The following is a 25149-nucleotide window of genomic DNA, read 5'->3' as shown; positions in this document are numbered from 1 at the left end:
CTCGGGGGCTGCAGCCGATCCTAGAGGTACTCTGGGACCCCCAGCTCAGGGGCTGCAGCCCGTCCTTGGGGAAGTCAGGGCTCCTGAGCCTGGGGGACTGCAGCCCCCTCAGCCCCTGGGCCCAGGAGGGACTCTGGTCCTCTCAGCCCCAGTGCCTGGTTGGGTCTGTCCCCTCCTTCCCAGGGTGCTGGAGGGAGCGGTCTGGTCCCCCCTGCTCCCGAGGCTCTGGAGGGACATGTGGTCCCCCTCAGGTGGCAGTGTGGGGGTGGCCCAGCCCCCTCAGCCTGGGGGACCACGGGACTTCCTCCTCAGCCCAGGGGCTCCGGTCCCTCTGCTCGCTGGGGTGCGAAGGCAGGATGCTCCCTGCTCCAGAAAAAAGCTGGAAGCATCTGCCGGAGCTGGGAGCAGATCCATCCCATCCCTACGCCTTCGAGGGCCATGCAGGCAACGCTGGGGTTTGTGGTGTGGCAGTGGGGACACGCCTGGGGACAAAGAGGCTGGGAGGCAGAATGGTGCTGAGAAGGGGAGACCTCGCCATCAGGGGCACCCTGGCAGGCGGGTGTGCTCCCTGTTTGCTTGTGGAATGGCTTTGCCCATTGCCTGGCTGCAGTATTTGGATTTTTCGGGGCGTATAACGCATGTGGCCGTCTTTGTACTGTGTTCCTCCTGGAGGCCCTGTTTTGATCAAGGCTTCTCATTTATTCTGTCTTGTGTGAAAACCTCATTAAAGAGTGCCTCGGTGCCTCCAGGCGCCATAAGTACGCGAAGCAAGGATGGAAAGAGAGAGAAAAAGAGTATTATTTGTAAAAAAAAAAAAAAATGGGAGCTCTGCCACACTGCCATGGTGCTGCGGGAGCTTGCTGATGCAGGCAGCCTCTGGAAGCAGAGCAGCAACGGGATGTGGGTGAACGTCCTCGTGTCACTTCGGTTGGTGGCAGCATCGGTGCCTCGTGGAGTGAGGGCGCGTTTTGTAGCGATTCCTTCAGACTCCGTTCTCCTGCTCCAGGTCCACGTGGGTGGAAGTGGTTTCTGTTGGATTTCGTGCCCGCCTGTGAACCAGCCCAAAGTCCAGATGTGACGCCTGTCAGCTGAACTCAGTGGCAGTGCTGCTGTGGATCTTGGTGGATTTGGGCTTGGCTGTGTTTTTTTGGGGAGCGGATGTTGCACTGGAGTCGCATTCTGGTTTATTTCCAGTAGTGTTTTGTCGGGGCTGGAATTGCTTCAGCTTTGTGATGTTGTTTAGAGTTAGGAAAGAGAGCGCAAATCTCCCCAGCTGGTGGCAAACAACAAATAATGGCTACTTTTACAATATGGGTAATAAACCCCCTTTGAGCCCGGAGAGATTGCCTTGATTTTCTCCGAGTTTGGGCATGTGGAGCAGAACTAAATTCATCTCAGACACCTTTAAACTGTGTTTGTGATCTGTGCAACAAGCTGTGATTCCCGAATCGTTTATCACGCTTCTTTTGCCTTCCACAGTATCAACCTGCCGACAACATGTCTGCACATGTTAATTAGCTTTTAATGTGACACTTACACATTGAATAATTCCAAGTAGGTGGATCGTTTTCAGGACTTGGAGGTATTGATGGAAATTATCTGGACTACTCGGAGGTAACGGTTGAAAGGCAGTGGTTTGTTATATACCTGCTCTCCATGTATCTCTTAACACTTGCCAAGCTCGAATGGGTGCTGCTTTTAATTAAATAATTAGTGAGCTCTGCTCAACTGAACATGTGGAGGGAGAACACGCTCACCGTGGGTGATGGCAACTGAAGAATTCTTCCCTGTCTTCTGGTTGCTCAGCGTTGGTTAATTGGTGCACTAAATATGGGTGGCCTGGGAGTTACTCAGATTTAATAGCAATTTCAGCCTGGCTGTAAGGAATGGCTGTGGAATTAAAGGCTTTTTAATTGGGGCAGCAGGACATCCTGTAAAAAAAACCAAAAAATGCTCAAAAATAATCCAGACTCTTGTTCGGGAAGGGCCCGTTTGAGTTAAAAAATAAATCCTTATGGCACCATCAAAACCCCCAAACTTGCACTAGGGCTCCAGGGCCGGTTTTGTTGGACATGGCATGAGGTCCCTCTCTCCCAGTGTGGTTTGCAGGGACGTGTGTAGGGCAGGAAGGATTTTTAAGGCTACTCAGTAAGGTAGGTCCAAACTGTTCTTTGCTGAAGTAGAGCAGAGCAGCCGAATGCTATTTTAGTCATAATTCAAGTGCAACACATCAAACCCAACCGCACTGCTCTGAAGTAGAGGTGAGCTTAAAATGAGCTCAAAAACCTGAGGTTTGAGAGGTTTTCTTGGAATCTCATGGTCACGACCTGAGCTCCCGCATACCGTCAGTGTTTTCCCAGGGATTCTGGTGTGGGCGGAGGATTTGTTTGCTCCCAGGACACCAGGACACAGAGGCAGCTCTTTGGAGGGCTGGTGTGGTGCAGACTCCTGTGCTGGGGATTGGAAACTCCGGCTTTTAATACCACTTGAGTTCCCAAAGTGTGCAGCATCATTAAGTTAATTTTTAAGTCCCGTCCTCCCCCATCCCCAAAATGCTGGGAGAAATGCAGAAGACTGAGGAAGGCGTGAAGCCTACTGGCTTTTTTTAGGGTGCTTTCACCACAAATATTTTTTTATTATTTTGAAAATCTGCTTATCAGTGTTTGGTGCAGGTTACTTGGGCTTGGTTTTCATGGATCTAAGGAACATCCATCTTAATAAGCTGATAAGTGTAACTGTGTAGTTGGGGCTCGGAGCAACCTGGTCTAGTGGAGGGTGGCCCTGCCTCTGGCAGGGGTTTAGAACGAGTTGGTCTTTAATCCCAAACCATTCTGGGATTCTGTGGTGTAAACATCTTTAAAATGTTTGTCTGTATTGTTTCTGGTCTTATCAAACATGTTAATGTAGTCGAGAGGGGGGGAAAATCCCCCAAGGCACTGGCAGGAGCTTTGTTCTGATAGTGTTTGGTCAAGAGCTGATAAGAGAAAGTCTAATTTTGGAGACTATAAGATGTCTCTTAAAGAAATGCAGCTTTTAAAATGTAGTTACTGCCGTTGCTGCTCTTTACAGCTCACTAATGCAAAGCAGAGAAGCAAGACTTGAGTGGAACAGAACATGTCCTGTTGATGCTTCCTTGGTGTGCTCGTTTGGGTGCTGCTCTGGTATCCAATTACACATCTGTAATCAAAGAAAAACACTAATAAATCTTTATTGGGAAAGCATCTTCCTTAGGTTTTGCTTGTGCTAATTCACTTAGATTTAAATGAACAACAACAACAAATCTCCCTCTGCTTAACCAGGACTCTAAAGCTGTTTTTCTCTCTGACTTCCCAGTGTGGTCTGCTTTCTGTCTCCCTGATTTTGAAGCTCTTTGGAGGTAGCTTGCTTTATTTAAATGGAATTAAGGCGAAGCTTATTGCCACTTGGGAAAAAAAAAAAAAAAAAGACTTCAAGGAATCCCTGAAGTCCAGTAGCTTTGGGTTCTTCTAATGGAGGAAAAGCGGCAGCTTTCTTCCCAAGCTGGCTGAGACACAGCCCCACTTGTTTGCTCCCAGCCATAGCCGTGTTGTGGTGGATCCGGAGAGGAAAGCTTTTGCAGCCTCTATTTAAGGAGGATTTTTAATAGCTGTCATCTCCTCCTGTCCACTGCAGCCTACTCCTTTAATTTCCTTGACTGAAAAAGAGCACCACAATTTGGAGTGTCTTACGATTTCCCTTGCCGGTCCATTAGTGTATTAGCTTAGCTCGGTGTGTGTTGAATGCCACTAAATGTCACTTGCAAATTTAATGTTGGGAGCGCTGAGATTGGCGCTAATTGAATTTAAAGTCTTATACTTGAATTCGTTGAAATGGCAGATCCAGACAATTGAAATGTGTATGAGCTGTTGCGAAGCTGCTCTTGGAAGTGACTCCAGCGGTGCATTTGTGAAGATGCGTGGGGACACCCTGAGCAGACAGATCAGGGTTTGATGGGGTTTTACGGTCCATTTCTATATTACAATGCGGTGACAGCTGGCAAAATCCATTAGGTTGAAAATCTTAACGCTTGGCGTCTGCTCAGGGTCATTGTTGACACTAATTTAACCTTAAATACTTCTGTAAAAATGGTAAAGATTATGGAGCCTCTCAGTTCAATTTAAATATCGTCTCCAGGCATAGTTTTAGGAGAAAGGTTAATTGTTTGGGCTCTTGGTCTTAATTGTCTGTGGGTCTGACTTCTGGGGTTTTTAATCACGAAATTAGCACCTTTAGCACCTGACTGTTTGTTTTTTTGAGGGGTTTTGTTTGGGGTGTTTTTTGTTTGCTTGGCTTTTTTTGTTTGTTTTGTTTCATTTTGTTTTTAGAGGACAGTCTGCACAAAACCTGTGGCATTTAACACTTCTTTATTCTTTAACTTCAGCCAAATACCCAAGGATTGAACAGACAGGGAAACGGGAGACCCTAAAGTGGTGCTTTTTGAGAGGTAGAATGTTAACGAAATTACCTTTCCTTGGAAAAAAGAGTCGTAAAGGTTGTTCCTCGGCTTTCCAAGCAGTGTAAATCTGTGCCTCCCTGGATAGCACAATGCTTTTAAGAAGTTTGTCTTGAAACACTTCCATTAAATCTCTTGATACCACGCTTTGACCTTCTGCCACTGAGCTGGCGTTTCGTACGGGCTTCTGGCATGAGCTCTCCTGCCACTTTCAAGTAAAAATTTATCAGGCACTGAAAAGTTTGACTCTGCAGTCGAGCACTGTGCCAAGCTGTAAAAGCCCTATTTGTACACAAAATGGATTTTTTGCTTGCCAGGAGGGCCGGGGGAGCGCTTCAGTAACTGCAGGAATGGCTGGGAATCTACATACTAATGAAACAGCTCCATCTAAATCGAGCTGGAGCTCTCAGGTCTGTGCTTTGTCTTCCTTGAGCCCCTGCTCTTCTGCGGGGAGTTTTACATAGTCAGGTTATATTGCTCTGGAAAACTTGGTCGGGGAAGTTAATTTAAAACTATTTGAAAGGCTTAAAAATGGCTCCTGCTGTTCACAAGATGAAAAAGACCTTGAAGGCGCCTTGAGGGCGATTGCTGCAGAAATACCTGCTTGGCCATGCTCCCTCCTCTCCCAGGGCCTGCAGGGCTGTGAGACAGAGAAGCTGTGGCTGCCCCTGGATCCCTGGAAGTGTCCAAGGCCAGGTTGGACGGGGCTTGGAGCAACCTGGGCTAGTGGAAGGTGTCCCTGCCCGTGGCAGGGGGTGGAACGGGATGAGCTTTAAGGTCCCTTCCAACCCAAACCATCCTGGGATTCTGTGATGCCTCAGGGCTCCAGACTCGCTTTAACTGGGAGTGAAATTCCAGCGCCAGTGGGTGGTTGGGGAGCTCAGGGTGAGCCTTGAAGGGTGTGAAGTGCCAGTGGTCCGGAGATGTCGAGTGTCTGGGGAATACAAGGGCTCAGGTTGGGAGTTTGGGGGTGCTGAGCAGAGGCGGGGGGGTAGGTGACATTCAAAGCACCACTGTGAACAAGGCAGGAACAGAGGGAAAAGGGTGAATGCAGGCATGTGAAGATCCCTCCTAAATGACTTGACAGAACACGTTGTTCTCTTTCCACGGGTACTTTCGGGGTGCCAGGATCTGCATTTAATGGCACCATGGTTTTATGGAGACTCTCGGCGCTGGGAGAAGCTCGTGTTTGCCAAAAGAAATACTCACTAATGGGCTGGGGCTTCTCATCTACTCTCCGTGAAACACTGCAAAAGCCTTTTTTCGCAGTAATGAGCAATTAGCCGCAAATTAACAAACTCCTTGTCAGACACCGCCTTTGTTTTTGTGCATGTGCAATTTCCTATTTCAGTTTTTCTCCCTTTCAAAAAGCAAATAGATGGGTTATCAAAGGACATTTTAAACACAAAAGCAGGGCCCAAAGCACGTTTATCACAAGGGGATAATTTGAGTTCTGATAGTTTGTTCAGAATTTTTTGGGGGAATACTCAACGAGTGCCTGTGCTGAGAAGACACAGCCCCGTCTGGCCACGTGTCCTGCATCCAAGCATTATGATGTTTTTGAAGAGGCAATGCCAGAGTTCAACCATGAATTCAGGAAGCATAAGTGGCTGTGAGAATGCCAGTGGAGACAACAATCACAGGCGAATTGATGTTACCTCCTGCTCAGAGCAGAAGGAACCTCAAAGGAACAGCAGGTTTTTCGGGGTTCCCTTGGGTTTTGAAACTCTCCAAGGAAGGAAATCTGTTGCTGGAAGAACCTCCTGTGGGCTTTGGGGAGACAGTCCATCCTGCAAGCTTTACCCAGTGCCAAGGTCGGATGAGAGTGGAGGAGAGGGAAGAACCTGAGGTACAGATAATATTTGATACAGGAGCACCAGGTTTGTGGAATAGAAGGCTGTTAGTTGTTCTCTGCTCTGTGCCTGTCCAGCTGAGCTGATGTTTTAATGAACTACTCCTTAAATATCTTCACTTCTAATGGGTGCTGCTTAAGTCATGATCCATCAGGGCCCCAATGATCATTTTTAAATGCTGATTTACCAGCATCATATATCACTGCCTAGAGGGAACTTTCCTTGGCCATTTTATTGAGTGGCTGCCAGTCTTTAAAATCCTTTTGTGATTCCTCCTGTCAGACTTCTTCTTTGCTAATATCACCCAATGTGCTTAAGAGGTTAAAGTAGATGTTTGCATTACCTGTGTAATCCCCCTCACGTTAATAGTGCTCTAATGCTGTCCATTTGTAGTTGGATACGAGGAAATATTTAAAGTAATTCTCCACTCTACAGAAGTGTTTGTTGGCATCATCGATTATTGTGTCTTGTGATTGGTGATCTTGTTTCTATGTTCGGGACATCCAGTTAGGTCTTCCCGTGGCTGTACATTAGAAATCCTAGGGAATTGCTGTATTTCTTCACGTGGTTCCTCTGTTGGAGCTGTGTGTTGAAATTCAGCCTGCAGGATGTGATGTCATGCTACTAAATTAATGACCCGGGTTTGTTTGCAGATTGGATAATAACCCAGGCCCTTCTGCTCTAAGCTTCCAAAAAATTGTGAGGTGGATAATGCCTTTTCTTTGCTTTTCAGCACGTGTGTTATGGGATGTGAGCTTTGTATTCGTGCAGGGAGATCCTGACACCACTGAGAGCTCTGGGGACACTGAGCTTCCAACCTTTTCAAGGTGAAGGTTCCAAAGTCTGGTCTCGTCGCGTGTGCAAATTAAAAAGCCAAACCAGCTTGTTCATTGTAAAAATCCAAGTCACATTTTGAGTTTGTTCACCTGATTTCAAGAAAATATAGTTTGTCTAGACTGCTTAACAAATGTAATTATAATAAACTACACCTGAACACTTTAAAGCACAAATAGGTTCAGGAAGACAATTTTTGCGCTGTGTGAGAAGGATTCATTCTCTTGTGACTTGTGTCAAGGTGAAGCCTTTATATCTTTCCTAGGTAAGGTGCTTGTCACTGCCACGTGTTTCCAGCTGCCTTGGGCATAGCTGGACATTATGGAGTGAAGGCTGTGACACCCCATCCCTGGAAGTGTCCAAGGCCAGGTTGGATGGGGCTTGGAGCAACCTGGGCTAGTGGAAGGTGTCCCTGCCCATGGCAGGGAGATGAAAGATGAGCTTTAAGGTGCCTTCCAACCCAAACCATTCTATGATTCTCTGCTCACTGGAGAGCAGCTTCTGGATTTCCTGGAGTGAGAGAGACTGGTGTGTCACTCTGAGCTCGTGGTTGTGGTGGCAGAGGGTGGCTTGTGGCAGGCAAAGGCTTCCCACCCTGGGAGCTGGGGCAATTGTGAACACCTCAGAGCTGTAATCTCTGAGCCCTATCACTAAATCCCTGCTTTTAGCTTCAGAGGCTGCAGATTTCCATCCCAGAGAAACCAAAGGTTGAGGTACATCTGTTGAAAGGGAGCTCTCTGGGCTGATTTAATTCATGGCTGTCACAGAGCTGGTTTTCCTCCCCCTGCCTTCTCTTGCTCTCCCGTTTCCAGTGTTGAAGGGTGTTCCTTGGGGTTCTGGAGAGGTGCACTGTGGTTTACCTGGCAGAGAAAGACCTTATCAGGAGAGAAATAGGAGCACAGGGAATGTCACTAAGGGGCTTCTTCCAGGTCTGTGTCATGCAAAAATACTAATGGCAATATTTGCACCCCTAGAGTGGAATAATTCCTGCAGGGACTGTGTCAGCTGTGTCAACAAACTTTGCTTGTGACTGACCTGTTGTTGATTTTGATTTTGATTTCCATTTAAAGGCACACGGTGAGAGGCAGTTGGGGGACTGCAGAAGATGGAACTGAAGTGGGTGTTGCTTTTGTGAGTAACTAAAGGACTTGCTAGTGGTGAATATCCAGTGCAGTGACAGGATGTGTGCAGACAGCTGGAAATGCTCAGACTTGCTCCCTTCCCAGTACTTTCCTGAATTAGGACAGTTGGGATAGAGCCCAATGCAGCCTCGAGTACTCGTGGGGTGTATTCCAATGGAACACTCCTACAACAGACTATTCCACCTTAGTGCAACTCACTGCTGTCCAAAAGAAGTGCTCAGTTGCCACTGAGTCCCTTAGCCTGGGATTGCTGGATATTGGGATGCTGGAGCACTGCTGGAGTGCAGCATGGCTGTGTACAGCTCCTGCATCCTTTTGTCTTTGCTCTTCACGTTGCTGACAGTCACTGAAAGAGGCACCACAAACTTCAGCTGGAAGGGAGGAAAAGGCCATTTATTTCCACCAACGCTGCAGAGTGAAAAGTGAAGTATTTGAGGAGCTGAACATGCTGATCTTGCTGTATTTCGAGCCTTGAAAATGGGCAAAGAATTAAAATAAATAAAAAGAGGAATGATTTTTTTTTAATGGCTTCTCTGGAGGCAGTATTTTCCTCTTCTGGTTTTGAGGATTTGTTCCCTTTCAAGGACTGCTCTAAAAACATTCCATTTTTCATAAAGCAGAAGTGAATTACTCCGTGGACATTTATGTGAAGTGACTTGCTGGGTGCTTAATAACCTACATATTTTATTTGGGCTGTACTTTTTAGAAGCGGAGGAGTGTTCGAGTCAGCCTCTTAGAAGACAGATTGTCCTGCGCGATTGTCTCGAGCAAAGTACCTTTCTGGTTTTAATTGGTGTTTTTACTGCTGTGATTTACGTTGGCAGGGTGAGGGCAGCACCGTTCCTCCAGTGCCTCAGACCAGTGGGAAGAGGAGGAGAAGGAGGAGCAGAGCTATTCCCTTATCTGGAGGCTTTCTTAGGTGCTTACAAAGCTCTGTACTTCACTTATTCCTGTATCGATGTGCAGCAAAGCAACACGTTTTTAAGCACAACATTTAATAGAAGGATTCTCAGCGTGACTTGGCAAATATTCCCAAATTAAACTCATCACCTCTGGTGGTACTTCTTGTCGTCAGAGGGAGGAGAGGTTTGTACAAGGCCCAGAAATGCAGCTCAGATCAGACACTTTCAGGTGGCCTCTTGGCACAGTCCTTGTGGCCTTCCCGCTGTTCTTCCATGACTTCCTCGGGTTCATTCCCACCTCCTCAAGGCCCTGTCTTGGCCTGGGAGCCCCAAGCCCTGCACTTTATTTGGGTCTTGGTGAGAAGGGAGGGGGAGCTTGACATTCAGACTTTTGTCAGATCAGTCACCTGCTGTGTCTGTGCTGTTAAAATACAGCAGTATTGTTCTGGTAAGGGTTGTCAAACTCGGATTCTCCTGTCCTGCTCAGATGCAATTAATTGCCTAGAAATATCAGGGAGAAGATGAAAACGCTGTAGATAGTTTGTAACAACCGGTAATTGAGTTTTTGAAGCCTAAACTGAAGGCTGGGTTTTGAAAGTGCTGAAGAAGGAAACAAAGCCCAGCTTGGTAAGGTCAGCGCCAGAAATTTAGGGCCTGTGTTGATTTTTCTTTTGTATTACAGTTTATGGAGAGTTGGGTTTTTTTTCCTCCTAATGAAACTGCTTTTGCAAGGTGTGTCAATCCATCTGAAATCCTGTGTAGACAGACCTATCTGAGGAGGGCAGGATCTGCTTGTGATTTGGGGCTTCAGAAGGTCAGGGATGAGCCTCTCCCGAAGGCAGGGCAGGGCAGGGGAGACACAGCTGGCTGCAATTCCTGCTGCCCCTCCCTCCCTACGGAGGGGGTGGTCCCATCCCAGCAATTAAAGGGAATTAGCAGCTGCTGGGCGAGCTCTGTGACTCTGCAGATGGCTGTTGGAGGGATGAGTTCCTGCTCCTGACCCCGAGGTGCGTCCAGTTTTGGAGCCTGCGGTTTGAGGGAGGTGAATCCAGAGACCACATTTTTGCCAGATCTGAAAACGAGCTTTTCAAATCCACAGCAAAAATCTGCTGAGGAGGGGGATGTGTATCAGCGGGGATATTTCTAAGGACCTGGGGGCTTAAATTCCCTGCTTACATTTGGAACTGAAAGCAGGCAACTCCAAACCCAAATCCTGTATATAGCAGGACTTCTGCGTTGTTGTCGTGTTGTGCTGTTCAACAGAAATAGGCATAAACAGCCAATTTCAGATGAGCTTGTTTATTGTCACTGTTCTGGTGTTTTTAGGTACTGTTGCTTGTTTTGGTGTTAATGTTCCTGTTATCCCTTTTGAACAAGATACAGTGGGGTCTTTGTGCACTTGGAGAAGGTCCTTTCTGCTGACAGTGACTCCTTGCTCCTGAGCACGGGATTTCTCTGCAGCTCCAGCAGCACTATTGCTTTTTTTATGGAAGGTTTAGCTCAATTTTCCTCCCTATTTTCCGTTACTTTGTAGAGAACATATGTTGCTTTGTTCGGGTCAGATTTGCAAATACATCGGTGGAGCTCAGTTTTTTTCTCTTTCCTGCCAGTTGAGTGGGGTTTTTTTTTTTTTTTTTTTGACCGTTTCAAAAATCATCTGATGAGCTGTTAGAGCTGGAAGAGGCTGTTAGGCGTTTCAAAAGCGAACGGAAAACTTGAGTAACAGATGCGTTACAGGAGGTGGCCTCTCAGGAAGGGAAGCAGTGCAAAAACCAGTGGTGTGTGTTCCCTGTTCACAAACGTGTTTGGAAGAGATGACCAATCCCTCACGGCGTTAAAATTTGCCACAGAAAGTGTGAGAAGGAAAAGGGGAAGGTGGCTCCTGCTGGAATCCCGACCCCAGTGCCAAACTTGTCCAAACAAACAGCGTAGTGGGAATGGGGAGACCGAGGGCTGATGGATGAGCATGAGCTGCTCGTGCAGGTCAAAACTAAGTCGGTCACACTTGTGGCTTGAGGGCCAGAGGGTTTTAAAAGAATGGTGATGGCAAGACCAGGATGTGGCAGCTCCTTCATCCGAAAGAGCCCGTGTGCCTTCCCCAGCCTTGGCTTGTGCAGCGGAAGGGCTGCTGCATCTCTTGTGTGGTCAGGGTTAATCAGAATGTGAATATATTTAAACTGTAAGTGTGTGTTCGTTGGGTGGGTTGGTGGCAATTCTCGGTATTGAGCTGTTGCTTCTGGGAGAGCGCCTGCTGTGGGATAGCTGAGGCTTTGCTGGGAGCCTAAAAGTGCCTCTCCCAGCTGCCCTGACCAGCTTTGCTGTTCCTGAAGGGCTTTGCTCCGCCTTAAGGCACAGGCTCAGCCAACAGAGCGCTCTCAAAAGCAAACTCTGGAAGGTTATCTCTTTTTTTTACATGGAATTTCTACATGAATACTGACTGTCGTTTCCCCAAACCTGGGAGATGACCATCCCTTGTGGTTTGTTTAACCTCATAGGACGGTTGTTGCAGCAATGCCCAGAAGAAACAAGATTAAAATGCAGTTACTGTAGCCTTGTGTGTGGTCCAGAAAATTCCTTTTCCAAGTTAAATTCCTTTCCCAAGAAGTCGATGACTTTTAGGCCAAGACAAGAGGTAGAAAAGTTTAAGTACGTGGAACAATTTCTTCTGCGAACTCTGGGAACCTTTGAAAGTTGAAATAACTTTTGTAGCTGGAAGTTTCCGTTTATTTAATTTTGTTTTGCTTCCTTAGGGCTCTGCTGTCCTTGTTTTGAGTTAGTTTATTTATGGACACATCGTGCTGCTCGCCAACAGAGATGACCCTCAACTCCCCCCTGCACTTAGCAAGTCATCTGGTGTGTTAAGCCCATTTAAAATATCTTCCTGTGATTTGAAGATAATTTGCATCACACTAGGCACGTACTGATGTTCAATACAGCGCAGCTGCTGCCCATTAGCCGCTTTTATACTTTGTTTTCTCTCCTAATTAAACACACGTGATTTGCACAGGTACATCTTGTAACTTGACTTTTACTTGCAGCCAATTAGTCAAGTGCCAATCCAGCTTGAAATCTTTGCCCTCGATGCGTTTCTGTGCGAGTGTCTCATTTATTCTCTCGTTGCAGTGGCTGGGAGAATCTCTTTTCCCGGGAGGCTCAAGCCACTGTTGCAGGAGAAGAACAGTCCTGCTGAATTTGGGGTGTGGGGCAGGTGACAACAGGGACTTTGGGGTGCATTGATGGGGCTTTACTGCTGAATTGCTGTGTTTTACAGCTGCCAGGGAATAAACCACTTCCAGCACACTGAGAGCAGAGCCTCTGCCTGCTTGGCCTCTGGAGACCCAAGGAATAGGCCTGGTTTGTGGAATTTGGGAGCAGGCTGCACCTCAGCCGGGTCACGAAGCTCCTGAGCAGACCCAGCTTGGAATCCAATACTCCCAGAGGGTGGGTGTGGATTGAATTACCGGGCCATTACCTGGTTGTGCTGCTCTGGTGAGCTCATCTGCCTTCCTCCTGCTACCCATGGGTGGCTGTGGCACCGGCAGAATTAGCAAAAAGCAAGATGTAAGACAATTCCAGTGTAATGGCTGAAATTTCAGGGAAATAGCTGATGGATAGGCTGCTTCACTTCAGCTCCACTAAACCCTGCCTTTAAGTGGCTGTGAGAGGTTTGTGAGATGTGCTTGATGTGCTAAAAAAATAAAAGGCCTCACTATGAAAGAAGGGAGGAAGGAACTTACAAAAGAGCTTCATTAACTTCTAGATTCTCACTCAGGAGTCACCTGCTCAAAATTCCTCCTCTGTACCTGACCCAGCTCGTTCAATCCTGTTTTTCCCTATGAAACAAGAGGCAAAAAAGCAGTGTTTGCTCTGGTTCACAAGGATCACAGAATCATTTAGGTTGGAAAAGACTTCTGAGATCCTTGAGTCCCCCCTGTGCCCAATGCCCCCCTTGTCCCCCAGCCCAGAGCACTGAGTGCCACGGCCAGGCCTTCCTGGGACACCTCCAGGGATGGGCACTCCAAACCTCCCTGGGCAGCCCCTGCCAATATTTGATCATCCTTTCCATGAAGAAATTCCTCCTGATGTCCAACCTGAACCTTCCCTTTGGGAGGCAGTTTTTGGGATGGTGACAGGCTCTTTGTAAGCAGCTTGTGGCTGTGGGGAAACCACGTGTGAAGGTGACATCCGTGTGCCAGTAAAAATCTTGCTGAATGTGAGGTGAAGGTGTAGCTGTTGTAACAAAACATGGAGTGGAAATGTCTCCTCCTTGGTGTTTCTGACTTAGCTGGCAGCTGTTGTGCCTGTGCCCATCTTCTGCTTCCCTCCTGCATCAGAAGTTATAATCTAAAAATAAGCTGTGTTGTGCAGAGGAGTGGGAAACGAGATAGCACGAGTGATGTCATGTGTCATTACTGCGTGTCTGCCCTGTGCTGAGAGGATTTCTGCTGGTCAGTGAAACCCTGAGTGGTGCAGGCTGTCATCACCCAGCTGACACTGAGCTAATGCTCCCCTGCTCTCTGGCCTACTCTTAAACTAGACCCCAAATTAAAAAAAAAAAAAAAGTATTTGAAGGAGGCAAAACGTTGTTACAATTTCACTGAGGTGAGGATACCCCTTGTAAGTCTCTGGAAGTGAAGGGAATAGGTTTATTTTCTGTGCTGCCCTCTTCTGCAGTATTTGGCAGGGTCTCTGCTGAGGTGGCCAGGAGCTGTTCTGTCACCAGTTTAAACCACTGGAAGAGCACTGGCAGTGGTGGTTTGGTCTGTCAGGAAGGCTGAAAGTCACTTGTGTTGCAACGTCTTTGTCTGCTTTAGTATTGACATGTAAATCCAAGGGTACCAGGCAGCTTTGCCTGTTGCTCTTTGCACTGACTGGGCAGCCAGGACTGAAATCTCTGGGGCTTTGAGTTTGAAGTTCTTTCCAGCTCTGGTGCTGCTTCACTTTGTGTCTTTGGAGAAAGACAGATCTCATTTGTCAAGGTTTCTGGGGCCCTGTGAAAGCTGGAGGTGCTGTGTGTCAAGGCTGCCTCTCTGCCCCTCCTGTGCTTTCAAAGGTGCAGTACAGTCCTTTTCCTTCTTTATTTTTTTTTTTTTTTTAATTTCCCTTAGTCTAAGACTTGCAAAGCTTGTGTGACTTGCTGCTTTTGTAGCTTGTGCCTCAGGAAGTGCTGCAGGTGGGTTTGTGGGTTGCATTCAGGCAAAACCACGAGTCTTGGCATTTAATATGCCTGGTGTAACTGCCTTCCTCCCTGGTGTAATTAAAAACAGGAAAATAAAGTCTGTTTGGTTTAAAATCTTGGAATATCCCGAGTTGAAGGGAGCCACAAGGATTGTCAGTCCAACTCCTGGCCTTGCACAGGACACCCCAACAATCCCTTCTAAGTCCCATCTTGATCTTGCCACTTCTCTTCAGTACTGAGCAATAATGCACTTTTTGGCTTTTTAAAGCAAGAACTGAAGTTATCTGTGTTCTCACATCCAAGATGGGATTATTTCTCATCATTTCATGGGGTTCATCAGGGACCTGTGATAGGTTTACTTACTTTTGTTTAAACTCTTGAGCCTCACCTAGTAATCTTATATTTGGGTGTTGCACAAGACTGGGCTTGAAAAACAGTCTTGTAGGGCTGAAGTTAACCTCAAGGAGGGTAAGCAGGGAGTTCACCAAAGTTTATTCCAACTTTACTTTCTTTGGAGTTTTCTTGGTGTACTGGATTGTCTGGGTTTCACTACTTGCAGCTCTGTTTGTCTGAGGTCTCTGACCACGCCAGACACCTTCTATCCTGGAAGGCAGCAGGAGTAAGTGAAGGTCTCTGTGGCTTTTTTCTGTTTGTATTTGGTTAATTCTACTTTCCCAGTGTAGTTTGAGGTAAGTCCCTTGATTAATTAGGCAGTTCATGGAAGTGAGGGGCTGCTGCAGAACCAGCTTCTGGTTGGGAATTTCCTGGCAGGGAGATAACAAGGAAACCATATCCCAGGAAAAGCTGGACCTGGAGCTCTGGCATGCTGAGCCTGCAGAGATAGATAAGGAGACAGGACAGGAAGATGCACTAATTGATAACTGCTACAGAACCGGTAGAGTGGGAGATAACTAGATAACTGTCTCCACCCCCTCCAAAAAAATTCCTCAGGCTCAGTGTCCTGGCCATAGGAAGAGGGTCCAGCATGTTTAATTTACTCTCCTCAAACAGGGATGATGTCTGCAGCACTGTCTTCAAATGAGAAGCAAAATGAGCTGGAAAACGAGCTGCTGCTTTGCCACTTTTAAGCAATAACAGTCTTAGTATTCCTGTCTTCCAGTTCTGCCCCCCTGGGATAACTGGGATGTGCTGAACAGTGATTATTTGGCCGTGGATAATTCCTCTTGTCTTAACCAACAAGTGCTTGGGACACAGTTGTGTCTTAAGGTGGGTGTGACTGTTACAAGACTCCAGCAGAGCAGGGGATCTGCTGGCTGCATTTCCCTGCTGCCAGGGGAATTGTGGGACAGGCTGCCAGGAAATTCCCTTTCACTGGAGTTTTCCCGAGCCTGCTTACCGGGGAAGACCCCGTAAGTTTTGGGAATCCCTGCTGCACCATCCTGAATAATCCATGATCTGCTCTGAACAAAGTGAGCAGGAGTGAAAGGACACCTTTGCTTCCTTCAGCGTTGCTGTAACAACCCTTTGCAGCCCATCAGCAAGAGAGTGCACTTTGCTTTTTGTCTGTGGCTTTGCTTTAGCAAAATAGTCCTTTCTAGCTGGAGGACCTTAAGGAAGAAAGTTTCTGGCAATATCTGTAGGAGTTGCAGTTCTTTACTGTGCAAATGCTGAAATCTGTGTCTTGCTCTAACGTTTCTTGGAGCTTAAATATTTTTGGATAAACAAAGCATCTGTATAAACTGCTTTACAGGCAGCCTTTCCCCTGGCAGTGGAATGCAGCCACCGGGAATGCTGCAGTGGGAACAAGGAGCTCTACAGAGCTGAGGGTCAGGAGTGGGATGCAGTGGGGCAGCGTGTCATATCTAGATGTTCATTTCGATTGGCATATCACATTCCAAGCCATTTCTTGTATGAAAAATTGCTGGCATCCATAACCAGAGTATTTTTGTTTAATTTATGGAGCAGTTTGCAGCAGTTTTTCTCCCCCCAGTTTCCCCAGAATGTTGCTGGGTCGTTAAGTAGGAGCCCCTGGAAATGTGCTTGAAAATGTCAGGAATTGAAAATCAGAGGAACCTGCTGAGATAAAGTCTGTTTCTGTATAACTTTGCTTCCAGAGGAAAAACACATTTCTGGTGTTTGTTGTTTCACGGTAAAGGGTTTCTAAAACATCTCCCACGTGTTATTACAGAGGGGAAAGCGTTCCCAACCTGTGGATTGGAACCTGCTGTCTGGGAATGAGTGAGAGCTGAGGGAGGAAAACAGATCCAGAGCAGTTTAGCTGCTTTTACATGTTGATATAACTGATGTAGCAGAGCAGCTTTGAGGGTAGGTTTTTTGGGTCGTGGCATTTTTTGCTTGTGTTAAATTTTTTTTTAAATAATTTTTAATTTTTTTTTAATGTGGTTGTAATAAAAATAAAAGCCCTGGAGCTTGGGGTGACTTGGCTTTGAGGGTTGTGATGGTGGAGGGAAATGCCAGACTTCTTTTCTTGTTGAGTGATGGCAGCACCACAGGGAATCTGTGAAAAGTAATCCCTGGTCTTGGATATGCTGATTCCAGCCCAGGGATGCTGCAGGAGCAGTACCTTCCCTTTTCCCAGTCTCCAGCCCGTGTTTGAAGTTTTCTTGGACAGGAAGGTGAATGGAAAAGGTTAAGATACAACAGCTGCCCAAGCACTACATGCCTGCGTCTGATATCAGTATAATTTTCTTGCAAATCTTCTGTTTAGAAGAGCAAAGTATTGAATGATATTTTAAGAGCTCAGAGAAGCTACTTCTATAAATTTCTGTCTCTCTGTTCTTCCCATCCTCCCTTTGGGATCTGCACCTGTCCTGGTCTCCCCTTTTTCCCAGGTCATCACACCCCTGCTCTGAAGGAATCGTGTTCCACCTGGTGAAGTCTCATACTTGTGGTTGTCTTCATGTTAAAAACTAAAAAAAAAAAAAAAAAAAAAAATCTTACATTTGAGAAATACAGTTTCTCAGCTCTCTGGTCCATGAATTGCTTTTTCCAAATCGATCCTTGGGATTTCTGTCTTTGCAGTGGCTTAGGCTCAGCTGTTCCCTGTTCCAGGGGCTGGCAGAGGTGGGATACATCCCTGTTGTTTCCAAGCACTTGCACAATGGGAAGAGCTGAGTTTAAACTGCTGTGGCTTGTTTCCAAATCAGAGGATAATTTGACAGGAAGGCTTTTGGGAGTGAAGCCATGTATTTAAATATAGTGGGAATTCTGACGTGTGGTGTGTTGCAGGTCAAGGTGAACCATTCCTGTCTCCATCCCTTCAGCAGAAGCACGTAGGCTGTGCTTGTCATGGAGTCCTCAGCTTTCATCCCATTCTCCTCCAGCTCCTGCAAAGCCAGAATAGGGACCAGCCAATGGAAGATGATCCATGAGAGGCCAAGCACCAGTTTGATGGGTGAAAATAAGCAGTGTAATAAGCAATTTGAAGTAGTTTCTGCTGGTGGTGGACACCAGGAAATTTCACTGGTGGTGTTGCCTGTTCCAAGAGCACACCAAGGTCTCTACTCTGGACATACCCTGCATTGCTTATCCCTAATATATCCAAATGACCAGACCTTGGATTTTTATGTACATAACTCTGACTGTAAATATCCTGGCAAGGACCTTACACTGCAGCTTCTCACAGTATTTCACATTATTAATGCTTTCTAGCCTAGTCAGAACTTTGGTTTTTTAGAATTAGCTAAGCTTTTTCTCTTCTGAGTATTTTCAGGTTAATCTGGAAAATTCTGAGCATCTGACCCTTTGGGGACAGTTGAAAGTATCAGTGTGTCACTTCTCAGGGTCCTGGCATCTGTGTCATGCAAAGGTTTCCAAGTGTCTCGTGTTGGGGCCAGATTTGTGGAGAGGAGTGTGTCCTGCAAGGTGTTTTCTTGGAAGGATGAACAAGAAGAAGGTGGGGAGGAGGTCTGAGGAGAGGAATGATTATTTTGGAAACAGGGAAAGGCTCAGTCTCCCACTGGAGAGGTCAGGTATGGTCAGGTCACCGAGATCTTGCAAAACCAACCAACCAGAAAGTAATCCCATGAACAAATCTTGCTGATTCATGTAATTGTGTTGCTGTAGATTGTGGTGATGAGTTTTATCACAGTTTGGGACGCTAGGAGTTTGCAGTTTGCTGACAGGTTTGCTAGCAGCAGGAAAGATGAAAGGGATGTCTCTGGTTAAAAATGTGGTGTGTCTGGCAGAGGGAATTGTCTCTAAATCTTCCAAAACTGGAAATGAGAGCTGACAATACTCTGCTTTTTTACAGTTAAAGACAAAACTCCAAAATGGAAGTCACTCTTAAATATAAGAGCAAAAGCTGGCGGGGAGAGTGGTGTTTAGTGGTTCCCTGCTGCAGATGTGCATGAAGAAAATGAGGATCACTGTTTCCTTGCAGACCCTTTCACGTGTCCATTGGCTGCATGATTTTATATTCTCCACAGGAAGAATGCAGACACAAGCAGCTGTACATTAGGATCAATTTGCAAGATAGTTCCGTGATTAGCAGGCCTGTGGAGATGGTTTTTTTTATGTAAGAACTGCATTACAAATTTAAATGGCTTCCTATGCTTAAAGAATTAACTGTGAGGATTAAAGTGACATCTCAGACATGGGCTGAACGTTCTCTCAAAATCCCTTACGTCGTCTCTAAATCAATTAGTTTGATTTCTTTAATCCACAAGTGAACTGGGTCGGTGAACAATGATCTATATAGGTTGAATTCCTCCAGAGCATTTTAAGGAGCACTTTAGTCTGGCAAAGGAAAAGCAGACATGGTGGGGGGGGAAAAAAAAAGAGCTGGTGAAACGTGGAAATACTCTGTGCCAGGGTGTGAGGTGAAAATGCTCGGCTCATCATCGAGGTGCCTTGTCAAAGAAGCAGTCATTAGGTGCTTAATCCAGCCTTCACAGACATTCCTGGTCCTTGCTGGTTGTGCTGGGTGAGAAAGTAAGACAGCAACTTACTGTTGCTGCTTGAAAGAATGTGTGAAGCGGGGAGGAAAAGATGTCTCTGCTGATGGGCAGACAGAGAGAGCATCAGGGAGAGAGTTTCACTTCTGTCAAGTCTCCCAGAGTGGCCCTCAGCACTCAGATGTGGCCACTTAACTCTCCTAAACTGTGTGGATGGTTGGTTTGCTTGTAACTCTGCATGGATAATACGAGGGGTGGCATTCACCTGGAAAACATCTGACTTATTAATAAAGTAATCATGTGCTCTTTCTGGAAATCCTGCAGGTTTCCACTGGCTGTAATCTCTTCAAATGCATTAGTCAGAGATACGGCTTCAGCTCTGAGCCTGCTCCAGGCTGAGTTTATTAGATCAGGTGTTGTAAAATGGTGAATATTTTGTGACTAAGCCAGCGATGTTCTGGAGGGTGTTTGAGTCCTATTGACTGGTAGTTCTTGGCTGTGTTGTGACACAGAGAACGAGGCTGGCAAGTAACTTCAGGCATTAATCTTCATAGCATCAAAACCTTCAGAATTTCTTCTTAGCTGGTGCTTCTGCACAAAGGAAATCCTGTGGCTGTCAGAGCGAGTGGTGGCACAGACAGAGCTGAGCGTTGTCACGTTAGATGCTAAAATAGATCCGGGTTTCTCTCGTGCTGTTCTGGCTCCTGATTGCTTAGCAACTCCAGAAACTGAACTATTTCCACAAGGATATTAACAGTTTAAGGAAACAGGGCCCTGAACTTGGCAGCTTGTACCCCAGCAGAGCAGCAGCCAGTGCTGTGCAAACAGAAGGGTCTTCCTCAGGATGGAGGAGTTTGGCTCATTGACTTGGGTAAGACAGACCTTTTATTTTCTGAGAAATACATAACAAATGTCAGAGTTCGTCAAATAATACAAGGCAGTGCTGTGCATGCCACAGGAAAGATAAGAATGAGCTCTAATCAGACGTTGCCACAGAGCCCTGCTATCAGCGGAACTGGTAGTACCCAGAGCCAACTGTCAGCGTGAATTCCTTCTGCTGCCTTCTAACTGGCCCAGAAATAATTGTGGCTGTGGCAGGAAACGTGTCCTTACAGGGTCTGTGTGGCTCTGTAGGGAGAGGAAGAGGCTGCAGCTGGGGTGGAGCATCTCGTGGTGCTCAGCAGCACGAGCTGATTCACAACTCGCTCATCCCAGGTGGGTGTTCACGTCTGAGCGCCAGTTTGTGCTCCGGCGTCTCTTGGAAGGGGGGAACTGTCCTTCCTGGAACAGTGGGCATGCAGGGTTTGGAGTGTCCCCTCTGGGTGCAGGGAGGGGTACAGCAGGCTGGTTTTCCCTTGGGTCACGCTCTTGGCACGTGGGTGGTTTTTTGGGGGGTTTGGGAAACTTGGCGGGTGAGTGAGCATGACGTGTTTGGGAGGGCGGCTGCTGTTGGGAGATAAGAGCCAGTCACTGATGGAAACGAGGCCTTCCTGTGTCCTGAAGACTTGCTAGTGGGTGTTCATGGGATGGGTAACTCCTCTTGGGTTCTATCAACACTGGCTTGTGTTACTGCAGTGCTGCAGCAGGACAGCAGGGCTCTCAGTGCCCGGCTCATCCCCTGGCAGTGTGCCCTGGCTCCATCCCCACGGACAAAAGCTGTTTGACTTCCAGCCTGGAGCATAGACGAGCTGTCTGGCTTGGGGGGTGCACCTGGTATCACCCTTCCTGAAGCACTTGGATGGGTTAATCTCGAAGATGAGGCAAGATTGCAGAGCAAAACCCAAAAGCAAATTTCCAATTAATCCTAAACGTAGCTAAAAAGGAGTCCGGGAAAGCAGGACGGCCCTGCTTCCAGCTGCCTGCTTCCTGGCAGCCACTCACTTGGATTTGGTTCTGTTTCAGCAAGCACAATGGGAGTTATTTATTCCCCCTCCCTCCCCAACTAGGGTTTGAATGGGAATGGATGAATTGCACTTTCTAGCTAATGTGAATGGAGCAGGGAGGCCTTCTGGATTTCCCTTATCTGAAAGTAAAGGTTTAATTGGAAGAACCCTACAGAGTGCAAGGGGTTGGTTCATTTCCGAATATCTGTCCTGTTTTTGTCTCCCTTGGAAGCTGGAGGGGTTGGATGACGAGTGGATTTGCTTCCCAGTGGCAGGATGGAGTGGTTTTTGTGCTGGCTCTGTTTAGCTGTGCAAGAGGTAACAGGGATGGAAGGAAACCTGTTCCCTGAGTGCTGCCACCTGAGGATTTTGGCCCTGTGCATTTTGGTTTTTAGTTTTTGGTTTTGCTTCAGTGCAGGTGCTTCCTCTCTCTTGTGAATGATCTTGGTTATCTTGAAGACTGTCAGGAAAGGCTTTCAGCCTTCCTCCTTCACTCCCCCTGCATCAGCTCATTTGTGAGCAAAACATCTTGTGTTCAGAGCCAGGGTGACTTCACCAGCTCCCTTCAAACACACCTTGAGGTTTATTCCTTCAGTCTGTGCTCCATGGGGCAATGTGTGTCCCAGAAGTTCTGCTGGATTGTTCCTTTAGTGAAGGAGAAGGTGCTCTGGATGTTGTAGATGCTTCTGCTCCGTGGTGCCCTGGGCCACATCAGGGGGTCAGTGGCCCGTTTCTTACAACTCCATTTCCCACGTTGTTCCTGGGGTGGTGTTTCATCCAAACCACTCTTGCCAGGTGCAGGCTGGCAGGAAAATGAACCTATATCCAAGACAGACTTGTGTGGGAAGGCTGGTGCATGTGGAGAGCAGTGGATGCCACCGAGGGGAATGAGAAGCACCTCAGCCCTCCTTCAGACCCAAAGAAAGCTGCTTGTAGGCCTGTTTGGACACAAGGATCTTCTTTCTTGCTGGGTAGTCCTTTGGGAAATACTATTTTTAAAATTATGTCTTTCTCTGGAAGTGCTCAAGGCCAGGTTGAATGGGACTTGAAGCAAACCTGGTCTAGTGGAAGGTGTCTTTGCAGGGTTGGAGCTGGATGATCTTTCAAATCCCTTCCAACCCAAACCATCCATGGTCTTTCCTGTATATCCCAGCTATCAGTGGACTTCGAAGTCATCTTCACACTATAACAACTGCTGATGCTTTAATGAAGGCTTGCTACCAGCTCTGCTTCCTAAACATGTCCTTATTTTTATTTGTTTGGGGTTTTTTAACAGTGACTCTCGTGCCTCTGGGAGAAGCAGCCAGCAGCAGGTCTTCTGAGCTTCGACTGTCATGTTCATAACGAGCTGCTGACCTGATGCATCGAGTGCTCTGGGTAGAAAGGCAATTTCAGGTGAGTAAATGAGCTTTGCATTTTCAAGCACGTGTGTTTTTGGTGTGTTTGTTCAGTACTTTGTTTATTGTGACCTGAGTTTGGGCAAGTTCTTGGTTTGGATTTGGGTGGGCAGATATCCATTTTCCAATATCCTTTCCAGATATTGCACGGACTGTTGTGCTCCAGTATTAAATTGTAAAATCTTAGGGAAAGGCAATGGAAAGATCACTTAGATTGGTTCCTTTTCCTGGCTTCCAGGTAAAGATAACTAAGAGCAAAACTTGAGAAGATGTCAGTTGTGGATTAATGCTCCCCAAACCCTACTTATAAGGAAATCTTTGCCCTTCTGGCTGTTGAAACTGGAGTGATATACTGGATAGAGAACCAGACTGGTGGCTGGAATACCTGTTTTCCATTCCCAGGTCTGGCTTTGACGTAGCTGAATGACCTGCAAAGATAAAATAAATGGGGTGTATGCCCTTTCTTGCTGGATGTAGTTATGTTTTTCTCTTTTAATAATCCTTTGAAGCTGTGTGAGGATTTTCTGAAAGGCATCTCATAAGAGATTTGTCGTGGTTTTGTTGGGTTTGATCCTTGCTGGGAAAGCCTTGTGACCGATTGAAGAGCTGTAGTAAAAATCAGAAAATAAAAGTGGAGCTACTGGGCATAGAAATTTTGAGAAGGAATGTGTTTTAAAAGCTGTTATTTGTTTGTGTGCAGCCCCAGTGACCAGCACACTGAGTGAACAAAGTCCCTTGTGCCTCCTATTCCTAGCTGGGAAAGCTGTTGCCTTTTCCCCTGAGTGTTTTGGAATATTAGCAAACCTGAACTGGCTGATTCTGAGAGGCTGTGGTGAGAGACAGAGCAGAAAAGCAGCTTTCAGTTGTGATTCTTCCTGATGCAGTTGTGATTTTTTTTTTTTTTCCTGTGGTACCCTGAGCAAATTTGTTTTTTTGGAAAAGTTTTAGCCCCTCTTCTGTGGCTGTCCCAGGGCTCCACGTATCTGGATCTCACAGGTTGATTAATCAAGCTGTTGAGTGGCTTTTCCACGGAAATACCACCAAAAATAATGAGAAAAATGCTGTGGCTGAACATCAGCGCCGCTAAAATTGAGGGAACTGGGGTTTTTTGCATGTTGCAGGTCAGGTGAGTTGGTCTGAGCAGGTTTTTGGAGCTGTTGCTTCCTGAAAGCTGCACCTATGTCATAGTGGTTCAAGAGGAACTGTAATATTTAGGCTTGTTTTAAACAGTCATGCAAAATTCGTGTTTTCCCCACCCTCCTTCAGCTACATCAACATTAAGAGCAGAAGATGCTTTTAGCAGACACCAGAAGCTCCTGTCACTGCCTTGGTTCAGCTCCTGTTTGTTCTGCACTCAGTACACAGACATCGTGAATAATGGAGTGATCTGTTACTTAAAGTTTAATGCAGGTTTAATTGGGGTTGAACATCAACAGGTGCAGTGCAAGAGGCTGCTTTGGAAAAGATTCCAAGCGAATGTTGTGGGGTCTGTGTTGTTGGATTGTTCCCTCTGACCAGGGCAGGGATTGTCCTCCTTGGAGAGACCCGGAGGGGCTGGAGCGTGTGCAGGGAAGGGAACGGAGCTGGGGAAGGGGCTGGAGCAGCAGGAGCAGCTGAGGGAGCTGGGGGGGGCTCAGCCTGGAGAAAAGGAGGCTCAGGGGGGGACCTTCTGGCTCTGCAAGTCCCTGACAGGAGGGGGGAGCCGGGGGGGAGGTCGGGCTCTGTTCCCAGGGAACAAGGGACAGGAGGAGAGGGAACGGCCTCCAGCTGTGCCAGGGGAGGCTCAGGTTGGCCAGGAGGAGGAATTTGTTGCTGGAAAGGGTGGTGAGGCCTTGGCAGGGGCTGCCCAGGGAGGTTTGGAGTGCCCATCCCTGGAGGTGTCCCAGGAAGGCCTGGCCGTGGCACTGAGTGCTCTGGGCTGGGGGACAAGGTGGGCATCGGGCACAGGGGGGACTCCAGGATCTCAGAGGTCTCTTCCAGCCTTAGTGATTCTGTAATTCTGTGGCACGGGTTGTCATTTATGTGCAGATATTCACTTGCTGGTGCCTTGGTATCTGGGACCTCTGGTTTTTGTGTATTTATCTCAGTATACAGCAACATATGTTCTGGACTCGGGGTCACAAAGCACATGGATAACTCTTTGCTGAGATACAGGGATCTCAAATAGTAGAATATCAAGACACTGCTGTCTTTTCAATGGCTTTTTTTTTTTCCTCCTTTCTTTCTGTCTTTCTTCTTGGTACGAGTATTATTTTTTTAAACAAAGGAAAAACATCCCTTTCCTCAATTGTTCGCTTTGCAAAACTCGAACCTTAAAATAATCCAGGAAGCCTTTTGTTATATAAATATACTCATCCTTCTCCTGGCACAAAATGTGCTTGCTAGAACTGCCTGCTGAATTCTCTCTTAAAACCTGAATTTCAGTGGCTCTGAAGGAGAAACCCAGGGCTCAGAGAGCAAAGCAGGCACTGATTGCTGTGTAATCACAGGGTAACAGAGCAGTGCAGAGCAGTGGTTTGTGCCTGGAACTCAGTTCCTGTGTCTCAGTGATTTTTGTTTAAGCTTGTTAAGGTCAGGTGTGCTTATACCTCCCAAATTTAGCTCCTTGGGA

The 25149-nt window shown here is 46.9% G+C and overlaps 1 protein-coding gene across 3 annotated transcripts in view; it reads left to right on the top strand.

The window, feature by feature from the left end:
* SGMS1 (sphingomyelin synthase 1) overlaps positions 1–25149 on the top strand; it is an 83739-nt gene that overhangs the window by 549 nt on the left and 58041 nt on the right. For 2 of the 3 annotated variants that reach the window (XM_027665565.1, XM_027665564.1), the window contains exons 1-2: positions 15326–15608; positions 22418–22536. The gene's annotated coding sequence lies outside the window, so the exon portion shown is untranslated. Of the gene's footprint in view, positions 1–15325; positions 15609–22417; positions 22537–25149 lie in introns of those variants that run through there. The other variant, XM_027665566.1, reaches the window with a different exon arrangement.

This window comes from Corapipo altera, unplaced genomic scaffold, assembly GCF_003945725.1.
Source record: "Corapipo altera isolate COAL_440 unplaced genomic scaffold, ASM394572v1 161, whole genome shotgun sequence".
In the NCBI taxonomy this organism is placed as follows: domain Eukaryota; kingdom Metazoa; phylum Chordata; class Aves; order Passeriformes; family Pipridae; genus Corapipo; species Corapipo altera.
Note: the sequence above shows the minus strand (reverse complement) of the source record. Positions and strands in the feature narration are given on the sequence as shown.